Below are 12,128 nucleotides of genomic sequence, written 5' to 3' on the forward strand. Positions count from 1 at the left end.
GTTCTTTGACGTTCCCGTTCGTCTGATGTCATCTCAAGTTTTATTCAAAGCAGGTTAAGCATGTGTCCAAAAAGGGAGATTTGTGAAGGTGTGCTCGTGGAGTGTACACAGCTTTACATGTGCCTTGGACGTGTGCTGAAGCAAAGCAGCTTAGAGTAGAGCATTTTTTCCTCTGATGGCCTTTAAGAGCAATCCTCAAAAAGACGTCACGTAGAGGCACGGCTAAACGGAGATCCTCGGCACTCTCCAGATGACAAACAGCCCCACTATCAGCTTAACGAGCCTGCTTTGGAAATTAACACCTGGGCTGAGCCAATCAGAGCAGGCCTCTCCTCTAGACGAGGCTGAGCAATACAGTGCAAACTGAACTGTTAATACAATACATGTCTTCAGTGTCACATGATCCTTCTGAAATCATTCTGATATGCTGCTTTGGTCAGTTGGTGCTCAGTTATTATTGCTACTGAATTATTAATAAAGGTTCTTATTGTCAATGTTGAAAAGAGTTTCTGCTGCTTAATAGTAGACATTATGATCCATTTTCTCAGGAAAGTTTTATGAATAGAAAGTTTAAATTAACAGCATTTAATTGCAACATATCATTTGTAACATTATACATTCTTTACTGTCACTTTTGATCATTTTTCCCCCCAAAATAAATAAATAAATCTTAAAATAACATTTCAAAATAAACATTTAAAAAAAAAAAAAAAAAATGAAGCAAAAAATGCATAATAATAATAATAATAATAATAATAATAATAATAATACAGATTTGGAGAAATGTAGCATTACATCAATTTCTCATCAATGGATCCTTGGAGCCGTCAGAATGAGAGCCTTTTTCAGTGAAAAGGTCATCTCTTCCAAATCAGGAGATAAATATGCACAAATCATGCAATTTTACAAGTGAAAACAGTCCAAAACAGTATTAAAGAAATATGTTGGTGTGTGTATATATATATAAATACACCGGGGAGTGCTTAAATTAAGGGAGACTTACCCTCCCATTTCACGGGCACGGGATAAAATAACTCTAGACCCTACATAATTACCACAATTACTACTCCCAAATTACATAATAACCCATACATTCAAAAGGTTTAGAAATCTGCTATGTATGTGGTTGGGACAGAAAGAGGGCTGGAATCTTTCAGACATGTTTCCTCTGTGTTTAAGTACGGCTCTGCTGTAACGATGAGGTTTGGCTGCGCAGAGCAGTCTGTGTTCACGTTCACTGGAGCAGCACAGCTGTATGGAAGACCAATTAAGGACTCGAGGGAGACCATGATTAACATTGTGATTGTGTGAATACAAGTCAGGGAGTCAACAAATTTCCAACCCCAGAGCTTAAGTAATGTGCTTTCGTGAGAAAAAAAAAAAGTGTCTGCTGTAAAGGAAGTGGACCAATAGAGAAAGTACTGAAACTTCGTAAGACATAAAGCACTGGATCTTTGTATCTGAGATGCTGAGATCTGTTTTGAATGCAATATTATTGTAAAAATATGTATTTATTTTTGTATTATTATCATTTGGAATATTGAACTTCATAAACACTTTAAAGCAAATTAAATTAGTATTTTGCCGAGCCCCGCCCCCCTTAGTTACTGTTGCTACTTCCGACAAACAAATGGTCAAACACGACCAGCGCGACAGATTGCCATAACGGGAAGGTATACCCTTGCGTGTCAGTCACCTTTATTTCGAGCAATACCTCCACAATATCCTCCAGATCGAGGCAAAAGGGGTTAAAGTATGTAGTGTAGGGATATATTCAAAATATAAAAATACGCAATGAAGGAGACTACTATCGAGGCTAATGCTTGCTGGCCTTAAGCGAAATCTAGAAATGACCATGACCTGTACTCCAAATGCAACAGCACAGCCTTGCGGCTAGTAATGCTCTTGCACTGCCGGGAAAGTTCTCTTTCATATGTTATGGTCTATTATTGTCTATTGGGAGTAGCTATTTTGTTCAAATACAAGGGTATGTTAGCTAGCTAAACCTACATGTTCGACACTGGGAGTGCAGCCGTCCACACGGTTTTATCCATTGTAGGCACCGTTCACGTTGTGTTTTCGGCTTTGGGAATGGGAAGAACACAACTCCTCCAGACAATCTCTCGGGGTATCTAGTGTCCGATTTACAAACGCCAGGGGCGCACCGCTTCACCATCGTGCTTGGAGTCAAAGTTTGTCGGAACTGCTCACATAGTAACGGTTGCTATGATGTGTGATTGGACAATGGCCGTTTTGGGGGAGGGGCCAGCGAAAGGCTACTTAGACAACTAAAATTGTGGATTATCTGCTAACGAAAAACATAAAAGTAAAATTAGCAGATCTTACACATTTTTTATGCATCAGTATGAGTTCCAGTCTATACCTCCAAATAGCTCTAACAAACACTGATGAAAGCAAAGGCCACGGTGTCAACAAGCAAGAGAAGTGGACTGTCTGTAGTCAGCAGAGCATGGCATGCTAAGCTAATTGGAACCGACCAAATTACGCTCTTGTATTGCCACGTACATGATGATACATCACCTGTGCTCTTACAAACACAACACACACTTTCTAATTGTCATGAGCCTGGAACTCTTTAACACCCTGTCAGAGATATTCCTCTATTTGTCTAGGTCATTAGCAAACAAGTGGTTTCATATACCACTAAAGAATGGCAAACAATGTGGTCTAATTAACATTGTGGACCTGTGTGGGTGGAAGCCGAAGATAATTTAGAAACAGATTGTGTCCATTTGCAATATTTCTGGAAATTTAGTTTGTTGAGGGTAGAATCCTTCAGCTAAAAGTTAGCATACTGTCATTGTTTACCCATGTCATTCCAAACCGTACTTTCTTAAATACGGGTAAATAAATGATGACACCATTTTCATTTTTAGGTGAGGTTTCTCTTTAACCTCTAGATGTCCTGTCCATGTCTAAATAACATGAAAGACCCAGAGGACCACGAGAATGACTGCATTTAGTCATCAGAGGGTCAAAATCAGCAGAGACCAGCGAGAATAAAGCAACACCAAGCGAGAGAGAGGAAGAGAAAAAGAGCGCTCAAGATCAGCCTTAGGTTACAGGAAGAGAGCCAGAATAACACATGTCTTCCTGCAGGTTTTATATATAGGCCGTGGAATCCAAGGCTTTCCTTTGATGTCACAGGGAAGCAGATGGAGAGATATGTCCACGGTTTCCCGCTTTAGCCCAAAGGTATCATTCAGAACCAGAACACGGCTATCCTCCACACTCGGCCATCAGTTATATGAGGTTCCCACGCTGAAGGCTTTGAGAGATAAAAGATGGAAATACATAATAAAACAAACCACAATAAATACAGGAAAGACACAAATCCCACTCAGTCCAGATGTGCAGAAATTTGTTTTCCTGCAACTACATATAAATCTCAAGTAACTATTGTCAATTAGAAACGCTGTCATTTTTAGCATGCTAATAGGGCTATATTTTGGTCACACACCCATGGGAATAGCCTTCACAAACTGAAATCTAAAGTAGAAAAAGACACATTTTCTAAAAGGATTAGTCAGTCTTAAAGGGATAGGTCACGAAAAAAAGAAGATAGTAAGTAAATAACGACAGTTTTTGCTTTCTGGGTGAACTTGATGATGTTCTGTATAAAAGTTCAACTGCTTTTTTTTTACGCTTTTTTTCTCAAAATGCAATAAATCTAATGAATGAATATGCAGGTCATTTTTCACATTGAAACTGATCAAAACACACAACATAGTAAGTTGATCCACATATGACACCCTCTGAACTTGGTCAATACTAATCTTTTACACAGGCACTGGACTAAAAAGACATTCATCAGTCATCGCTTCCAACATGAATTCAACCGGTCATCCTGTTAATGCTATAAATTAAATCACAGCAATAAAATACAAATTCATCATGAACAAGAACATGAACACATCACATTAGACAGGAACATTTCCAAAATGACATTTCCCTTACATTCAACTTCCAAAAGTGCATTCATCTTTGCGTGCATTCATCTTTGCTATATTACATTCATTTAGTTGACTAGTGCTATGTGCTGTATTAGCAAAAACATAAATGGCATTAATAAAAACATTAACACTGACAAGCTATGCGATATTGCGTTCATAATCGAATGTGATTCATCTAATGAACACAATATAGCGCGGCTTGTCAGTGATCTACGGCTCTGTGCATTAAATGCATCTGAATAATTTCCATCTGAAAGCACATGATGGAGATTTACAGGTACTAAAAATCACAGCATTGGCTTTACTGACCAGATGTGCATGACACTCACATGCGAATTACTGTGCAGCCCTCGTTTGTTGATTACAAATTACAAAATAAATGAGGAAAACTAGGATGCCGGGTGTATTCAATGTGTCGCTTTTAGTTTAGAAGGCGTGGAATGGTGCGATGTGATTGGTTGTTACTGTTTACAGTGCTTGGAATGGTGCTCTGTGATTGGTTAAGCGGATATATCACGTTCAGGGAGACTGGCGTTTGTCGCAGTTTGGAAAGAAAAAAGGGAGAAAGCATGACCTAATAACTGCAAATATGTATTCTGCGTAAAACTAAAAATTTACTTTTCAATACTGACAAGATACTATACTGATTTGGGCAGAAATGTGTTTTTTTATCATGCACCCCTATTCTTGACCATTAATTTTATATATAGAGTACCTGTGTGTAGTATGAATGTAATCCGGATTTACTACATTCCTCATGTGGCTTTCGGTATCAGTTGTGTCACTTCCCTGCAATCCACACCTACTCTCCCATGGCCTTATGGGATAGTAAAGTTTCCACCAGATGCACACTTCACAATCTTATTAATACTGAGAATTTGGACATACCATTCATTTCACAACCTGGTCTTGCCTGCTGTATAGTATGGAACTATGCCTAATCAGACAGTCTTTGATTGACTCAATTAATTAATTTATCAAACTAGTTTAGGCATTAAAAAAAATAGAAAAGTTAACAGAAGTGTACATTTGGAAGCACTTTTCATAGACATCAATTACTATTAGCAGATTAACCCTCTATGAGAAGTTACATTTAAAATAATTCCCCTGTAAACCTAGTTGCTAAAAATACAGAAGCTAAATTTGTCAGATGACTAGTCAACCATCCTGATCCCAGGCCGAATATGTAGCTTGTTCAGACCCCAGAGTGGTGGCGCAAATAAGCATCTCTCGACTGCAAAGTCATCTGACTGTTTTCAAAGCTCATTTAAACATGACAGCCTCTCATGGAAAACATGACTGGAGAGCTTAATGCGGACCAATTAAACACCTAACAGCATCCCACTAAACAAAGGGGATTTTCAGATTAGCAAACCTGGTTAAGCCACTTCAGACTCTGTTTATTTCCCCACATTGGCGGCTTCCTCTTCCAGCTCAACTTCTGATGAAGCTCAAACCGCCCCCTCGTTCCCACTCCTCCTCTCTCTTCTAGCATTCCTCACCCCTCAGTCCTCTCCACATCCTCTGTCCGACGTGCCGAAGAGGAGGATGAGGAATGGCGTAGGGATGTTTGTCTGAATACGTCCTGTACAGTTTTACTCCCGTGTCATCTGAGCTCATTGGGATCCCATAGTGCTCTAAAGCCGATAAAAGGATTTGTCCAAAGAGCCACTCCGGACACTCAAAAGGTTGTGGTGTTTGTATTGCATTCTACTACCAGTCAGAACCTAATGAAGCTGATGTTTGTCAGAGCTTGAATTAAAAAACATCACGCAGCCAAGTATTAATTGGCACAAGGACTACCAACCAACCAACCAACCAGTATGACTCTATTAGCACTAATGTTCCTGCTCAGGAGAAGATAAAGCAGACTTAACAGCAGCCACTAAGCTGGGCTCCCAGTCCTCCTTGTATAATGAGTGGAACATCTGTTGACAGACTAATACAATTAAAGGAAGATCTCTTAATCACCGTGCCACACTACGCCTAATCCTGCCTAACGCTGAGGTCATTCTCCCAGACAGTCCGCACGCCAACTGATGTCAGTGCTTTAACATGGACATAGGTGTAACAGGCTTTTAATTAAAGATTTGAGGGTCAATAAGTAAGAGTGACCACAAAAACAGGGTAAAAATCTCTCAAGAACAACACAAAAATGTTTCAGCTGAATTTATCATGTAGTGTTACCATTAAGTAAAAAGTAACAACATATTTTCCTTTCATCTTGAATGTGTGTTGATTTGCAAATTTAAATCATTTGTTTAGACGCTTTTTAGTTGTTCATACTATTCCATAGTAGCATTTAAAATGGTTAAATTATGCGTGTAAATAAAAAATGGAAATCATTACTTATGAATTCATAAATATAACATTTTTGGGGAGCCACGCTGCATCAGTGTTGTTACTGTTAACTAAAAGTAAAACTACTGAAAATAATTGTTGTTAATTAAAATAAAGCTGTATTAAAATCTGATGCTGCCATGGCAACACCGAAGGACTAAATTTACTAAAACTGAAATAAAATTTTTATTTTATTTAAATATTTCAAATAAAAATAATCAAAGCACAAAACAAAATTGCTAATATTTAAATTTAAATGACTTCAATTCAACACTCAAAGCTACTTAGAAATATTAATTCATCCTATAGAAGTATACAAATAGGGGTATGCCGGTATCAAATTTTCCTGTTGTGATTCATTCCTAATGCTTTTGATCACGGTATACGGTATTATCACGGTATTGAAATGTAGTTTTAAAAAAGTGGGCATAATACAGTATAACAGTAAGTTTAATAACTTTTCTCTTATAACAAAAATAACTGAATATTTAAATACAATAAAGCAACACAGAAAAATATATAAAGTGCAAAAGAACTATAAAGACCAATAGGTACCACTTTACAACAACACCTCATTAAGTTAACCTTAGTTAATGCATTAACATTCACAGAAGTTATTTTTTTATACTTTTTTTTAATGCAATAAGACATGCAAATAAACTATGGAAATAGATTGATCAAACAAACTACTTGATGTGCAAACAAATTTCTTGAAGAGGATCATGTTATTGAAACTTCTGTCTAGTGTTAAAACTGCTCGCACCAAATCAGTATTTGCAACTTTTTTTTTTTTTTTTTTTCAGATAACTAAATAGATGCTGGCCTCAGCTGTTTGTAATTCTGTTTAGTTACCTAGGGAATAAGGAGAAGGCCTTCATTACATCATATTCCAAGTAGCAAAAAGTGTTTTCAGATGCCTGTATAAATTTCACGAGGAAATAAAACAGAAAGCCAAAACCGAGTCCCAACTTTTCACATTAGAACGAGTGACTCTTCAGTGACCTGCCATACAAGACTAAGCCATTTGATAGAAACTCAACACCCAATAAATCTGGCGCGGTGAAACGCATACAAGTGGCCTTTTCACTTTGCATGAATCTGTTACAACATCATGCCTGACAGCCTCTACTGAGTGAATACCCAAGATAAAGTGGACATAAATATGAAAATGCTTTGCAAATATGCACAGGAAGATGTATAAGTGAATTGAGAAGCGGTTTAAAAGAAAGTGGTGAGGTTCTGACCTGATACTGAGAGACGCTGAGCTGGTTAAACAGAGTCTGAAGAGAGGTCAGGTAAAGTCAAGGTTCAGGAGGTCAGGGCTATGCCGGACAGCTGAACTGTGAGTGATGTGGTAATGCTTCCTTGATGCTCTTTGCCGCTGAACTCCAACTGTAATTAAGAACAACACATTGCTCACAGATGTTTCACAGAAGTCAACACCTTAAAGAAAGCCCTTCGAGAGTTTATAGAGGAAGGACAGAGAGATTTTTGTTTCAAGTGGATTTCAGAGAGTGTTTGTATAGAGCAAAATCAAAAGTGCAGTCAGCAGAAAAGCGGCCAGGGTCGTCACTAAAAATCACAGGACCAGAGACAGCATTTTTATGGATGTTCTCCCTCTCTCTCCTGGGGCCAATGAGTTTAAGTCTAAGCTATACAAAGACGACCTCTAAATCACAGGGCCCTGGAGTCTATTCTGGGTCATTCCCTCCTGACAACGGTCCTGGATATGTTAATACAAAATATATATATATATATATATATATATATATATATATATATATATATATATATATATATATATATATACACACAAAACGATTAAATATAATTGTAAATTAATCTGAGGAAATCTTTTTGTTGAACCGTTTAAAAAAATAAATAAATAAAATCACCAAGGCGAATAAATTAACACTAATATGTAAGACTTTATCTGACATGTATATTCAAAACATATATATAGTTTTTTATTTCTTTAAAACTTATTCCGGATGTTAATCTGTTACAAGTTATTGAGTGAATGATTCAATAACTTCTACAAAACAATACCATGCCACAATGGAACCCCCACAATGTCAAAAATGTCAGGTTTTAATATCCTTGTGTGGACATTTGGTATACACACACACACACACACACACAAACACATGCATACACACAAACTATTTGCTACAAAAATGTGGCCGTTCTGAAGAATCAGTGAACAAATGAGTGTAAATAATTTTGGAGAAAAGCCAAAAAAAAAGAAGATGATTTGCGTCATGAATCTGTTCATTAACACATTGTTCATCTAATCATTAAATGAATGATTCAGCGACTTAAGAAAAAAAAAATCCTGCTGAATTGCCCAATGATTAAAATGGTCACTAATATGTAACTCTTTATTTGTGAAATCAAATCATCAAATCAAATATTTGGGTTTGTATATTGAAAAAAACGGAACATTGCCGGGTCGCCTTCTGTGTGAAAGCAACCATGTCCCGGAATTGATTACAGAATTGAACCCGGGTCGGGGACCTAGTAACATTGCGGGGTTCGACCTGGTAAGAGCGCTGTGTGAACAAAAGCCAGATCTAATTCCGTGTCGAAGTGATGACGCGTGTTATGGCGCGACTCTTTTACCGGCTGTTTTGAAGGAAGATCAACATTTGCGACGAAAACACATGTGCAAGCTGTAATGAAGCAGAGATCAGTTAGTTCCTCACTTTCCGCGCTGACGCAGAGATCGTTTGCTTGCTTCAGTGAAAGTATAACGTGCCTAGCGTTGTCGACTCGTACATTACACGTCACGCGCTGATGTCATGTGTCGTTACGGGATCTTCAAGGGTTGTGTGTGAAAGCACGCACATATCCCGGGTCATCACTGGCAGTGTGAAAGTGCCAAATCTAGCGACCAGGAAACAATTGCAGGAACACTTTACCCCTGTATTTGCTGGAATGGAAGTGTGAAAGGGGCTTGTGAGGATTAGATTTGGAAGGAACTATTAATGTTTTGTCCCATCAATACAGCTTCCACAGACAATCAGCCTGCCAAGCCAATATGCCTCCCAGGCAACTTCACCTTCTGGTTTCATTCCCACAAACAGCTCAGAGCATTTGAATTCACACATAGACTCTCCAGGATGTGCTTTAAACAGCCCACTTCTATCTAACAGTCACAAACACCCTCAGGATCCAAGTTTGGAGGACGATAATCTGTCCGCTCACACACAAACTTCCTCATTTTGATGGTGGCTCCATCCCTCTGCATGAGAAAAGAACAAAACCAGAAGTAAACGTGCCTGGAGGGGATGACGGTTCAGCTCAGACAGCCACGAAGAGACGCTGCCTGTCTCCATGCATTCAGTGGACGCCCTCCGTAAACAGTGCTTTCTCTGCCACATATCAAACGCCAAATATCAAGGCAATTGACCTTGTTAATACATCACTGCTTCTGTCTAACCCTCTCTAAAAGGCTATTGAGCCATTGTTTCAGCCTGACTGACTTTCTATAGTCACTGTGTGCTGTCCGGATTTCACACATCACTGATTTGTTGCTCTAGTGATGGCGACACGGAGTCATACCCCATTGAGAGCTGATCATGTCTATGAAAGTGTATGCAGGAACACATTGCAAACAGGCAAAAGCCTAGAGAGGGTCAAGAAGAGAGCCCACGTGTGTCCTAAAACACTATAACCCTAAAAGCCATCTCTTTAATCTTTAAATCTTGCAGTGAGATTGAATTGAGACTTTTGATGAAAGGGATAATTTTTATTCCTTACCCTCTTGTTCTCTCAAACATGACTTGATGATATAATCTGGTTAATGCTCTTCAAAGTTAAATGTTCTCGATTGTCCCTTTGAATACTTGCAGATGCAATGCAATTAAAGTACTTATTATCTTTTTTACTGGAAATGGAATATTGAAAGTGAAGAAAAAATGCAGAAAGGGAATTTTGTTCTCTTCGTTGGCTGTTGATTGGAAGAGGCAAATGTGAACATTAGCTTGCAGTTTTTTTTATTATACTTTATTCATTTAGAAGACATAACCTGAATCTTTGTATATTTCTTCTTTTAAGTTCTACAAAAGAAATAAAGCAATATGTGTTTATACAAGATAAGGTTGAGTGAATGATGATTTTTGGGTCAAGTCCCCTGCATTTCAGAAATGTCCCCAGTAACCTAACACAAGTTTCCTCTAGAGCTTCAGAAGAGACCACAACGACATCAAACCCTGCGAACACTTAAAACCTTTCATAATGAACTCAACGAACCCATTTCTCATTCAATTCTTCAAAGATCAGTTTATCGGAGTTTTGCGATCCAAATTAATTTCATAGCTCTATACTCCTACTGTTTGCCAACAACTGTTCCATTTATTTTTATTGTTCCTGAATAGTTTCAGAAGAAACATCTGATAAAAATAATAATAATAATATATAACCAAGAACTCAATAATTACGTTTCAAGGGCTAAAAACGGGCAACCTCTAAGCAATAAAAAAAGTAGTGATTATCTAATTAGATACAATAGATATTTGTATACACAGTCGCACAACTGGCTCGTAAGGTTTTATGGCTTTGTTTCTAACTAGAGAGCAGAGGAGGCCAGATCCGTAGAGTCATGGCAGTTTATTGTGCCTTACCTCATACTGGACTCAACTGATGTGAGATTGAAGGGAAATGAGTGACTATCTCGGCACCCAGAGAGGCCACAGCTTCACATTTATTTGACGTGTTCGGTTACTGAGCGCCAAGCTTTAATACAGACTCAGCGCTGGGCTGCAGAGCACATGTGCTCATGATGTCACCGCTGTGGTAATTGGAAGAGGCGCGCTATGCACTTACTGATGACTGACTGTATTTTGTGGTGTTGCAGATCAGGCAGAGAGCGGAGTTAATGTGCGCATGAGGAGGTACGTCTTGAATCAGCGCCGTGACTCTACAGCAGGCTTGTGGTAGCAGTTACTGCCTCCCAGCTCAGGAATGATTTAGGCTCCAGTCTTTAGTCTCAAAATGAAGTTCAAAAGAAACTATGATGGATGTTTAGCGTTCATGTGTTTGTTCAGTCGCTCGCTGATGGCCTACCTCAGAGATGTTAGAGGTTTTATAAAACTAACGGCTCACTGGTGCCTAGAAAGAAAGAAAGAAAGATTGATTCTTTTTTGAGAAATTCAAAAATTATACAAGATACAAGACTTCTGTAATAATACAAAATATTTCTAAAGCAGCAAATCAGCATATTAAAATTATTTCTGAAGGATCATTTGACACTGAAGACTGGAGTGATTCAGCTTGGCATCACAGGAGAAATTTATTTTATAACTGTAGTAATATTTAACAACACTACTGTTTTTTATTGTATTTTTGATCAAATAAATGCAACTGTGTAAAGGATAGACATCTATAATTATACAATTATCACATATGACAAAATTAAATTATACAAATATGAAACTGTTTTTCATACTTGCAACTGTGTGTCTCAAATTTCCCATTTCAAATTTGGCCTAATAATCATTATTATTATTTTTTATTGTTTTTGTTTCCTCAGAGGTGGAAACATGCTGACAGTCCTGCATTTAAGATGGTCAACATTTGTTTTTAAGTTAAATCTGTCATTTCAATTATATGTTGACCGCTAACCTAGAAATGTGATTTTAAATGGTTTTAATTTCAGAAATCAAGTCATCTTTTTAAAAGACTATGTTTTGGATGCAGGTTCCTGCCCGGCATGGAAATTCATGCTATACTAATCAGGTCTTTTCAGAAGAGTTATGATACTTGATAGTAATAAAATCTGGAGAGTGAAAAAAAAAAAAAAAAATGTTCTAA

The 12,128-nt window shown here is 37.8% G+C and overlaps 1 long non-coding RNA gene across 1 annotated transcript in view; it reads right to left on the reverse strand.

Annotated features, from left to right (window-relative positions):
- LOC113119546 (uncharacterized) overlaps positions 1–12,128 on the reverse strand; it is a 98,008-nt gene that overhangs the window by 49,967 nt on the left and 35,913 nt on the right. The window contains exon 3 of the long non-coding RNA XR_003294466.1: positions 7,559–7,706. This is a non-coding gene — a long non-coding RNA (uncharacterized LOC113119546). The remainder of the gene's footprint in view (positions 1–7,558; positions 7,707–12,128) is intronic.

The sequence above is a fragment of the Carassius auratus genome, chromosome 19 (assembly GCF_003368295.1).
Source record: "Carassius auratus strain Wakin chromosome 19, ASM336829v1, whole genome shotgun sequence".
Classification (NCBI taxonomy): Eukaryota; Metazoa; Chordata; class Actinopteri; order Cypriniformes; family Cyprinidae; genus Carassius; species Carassius auratus.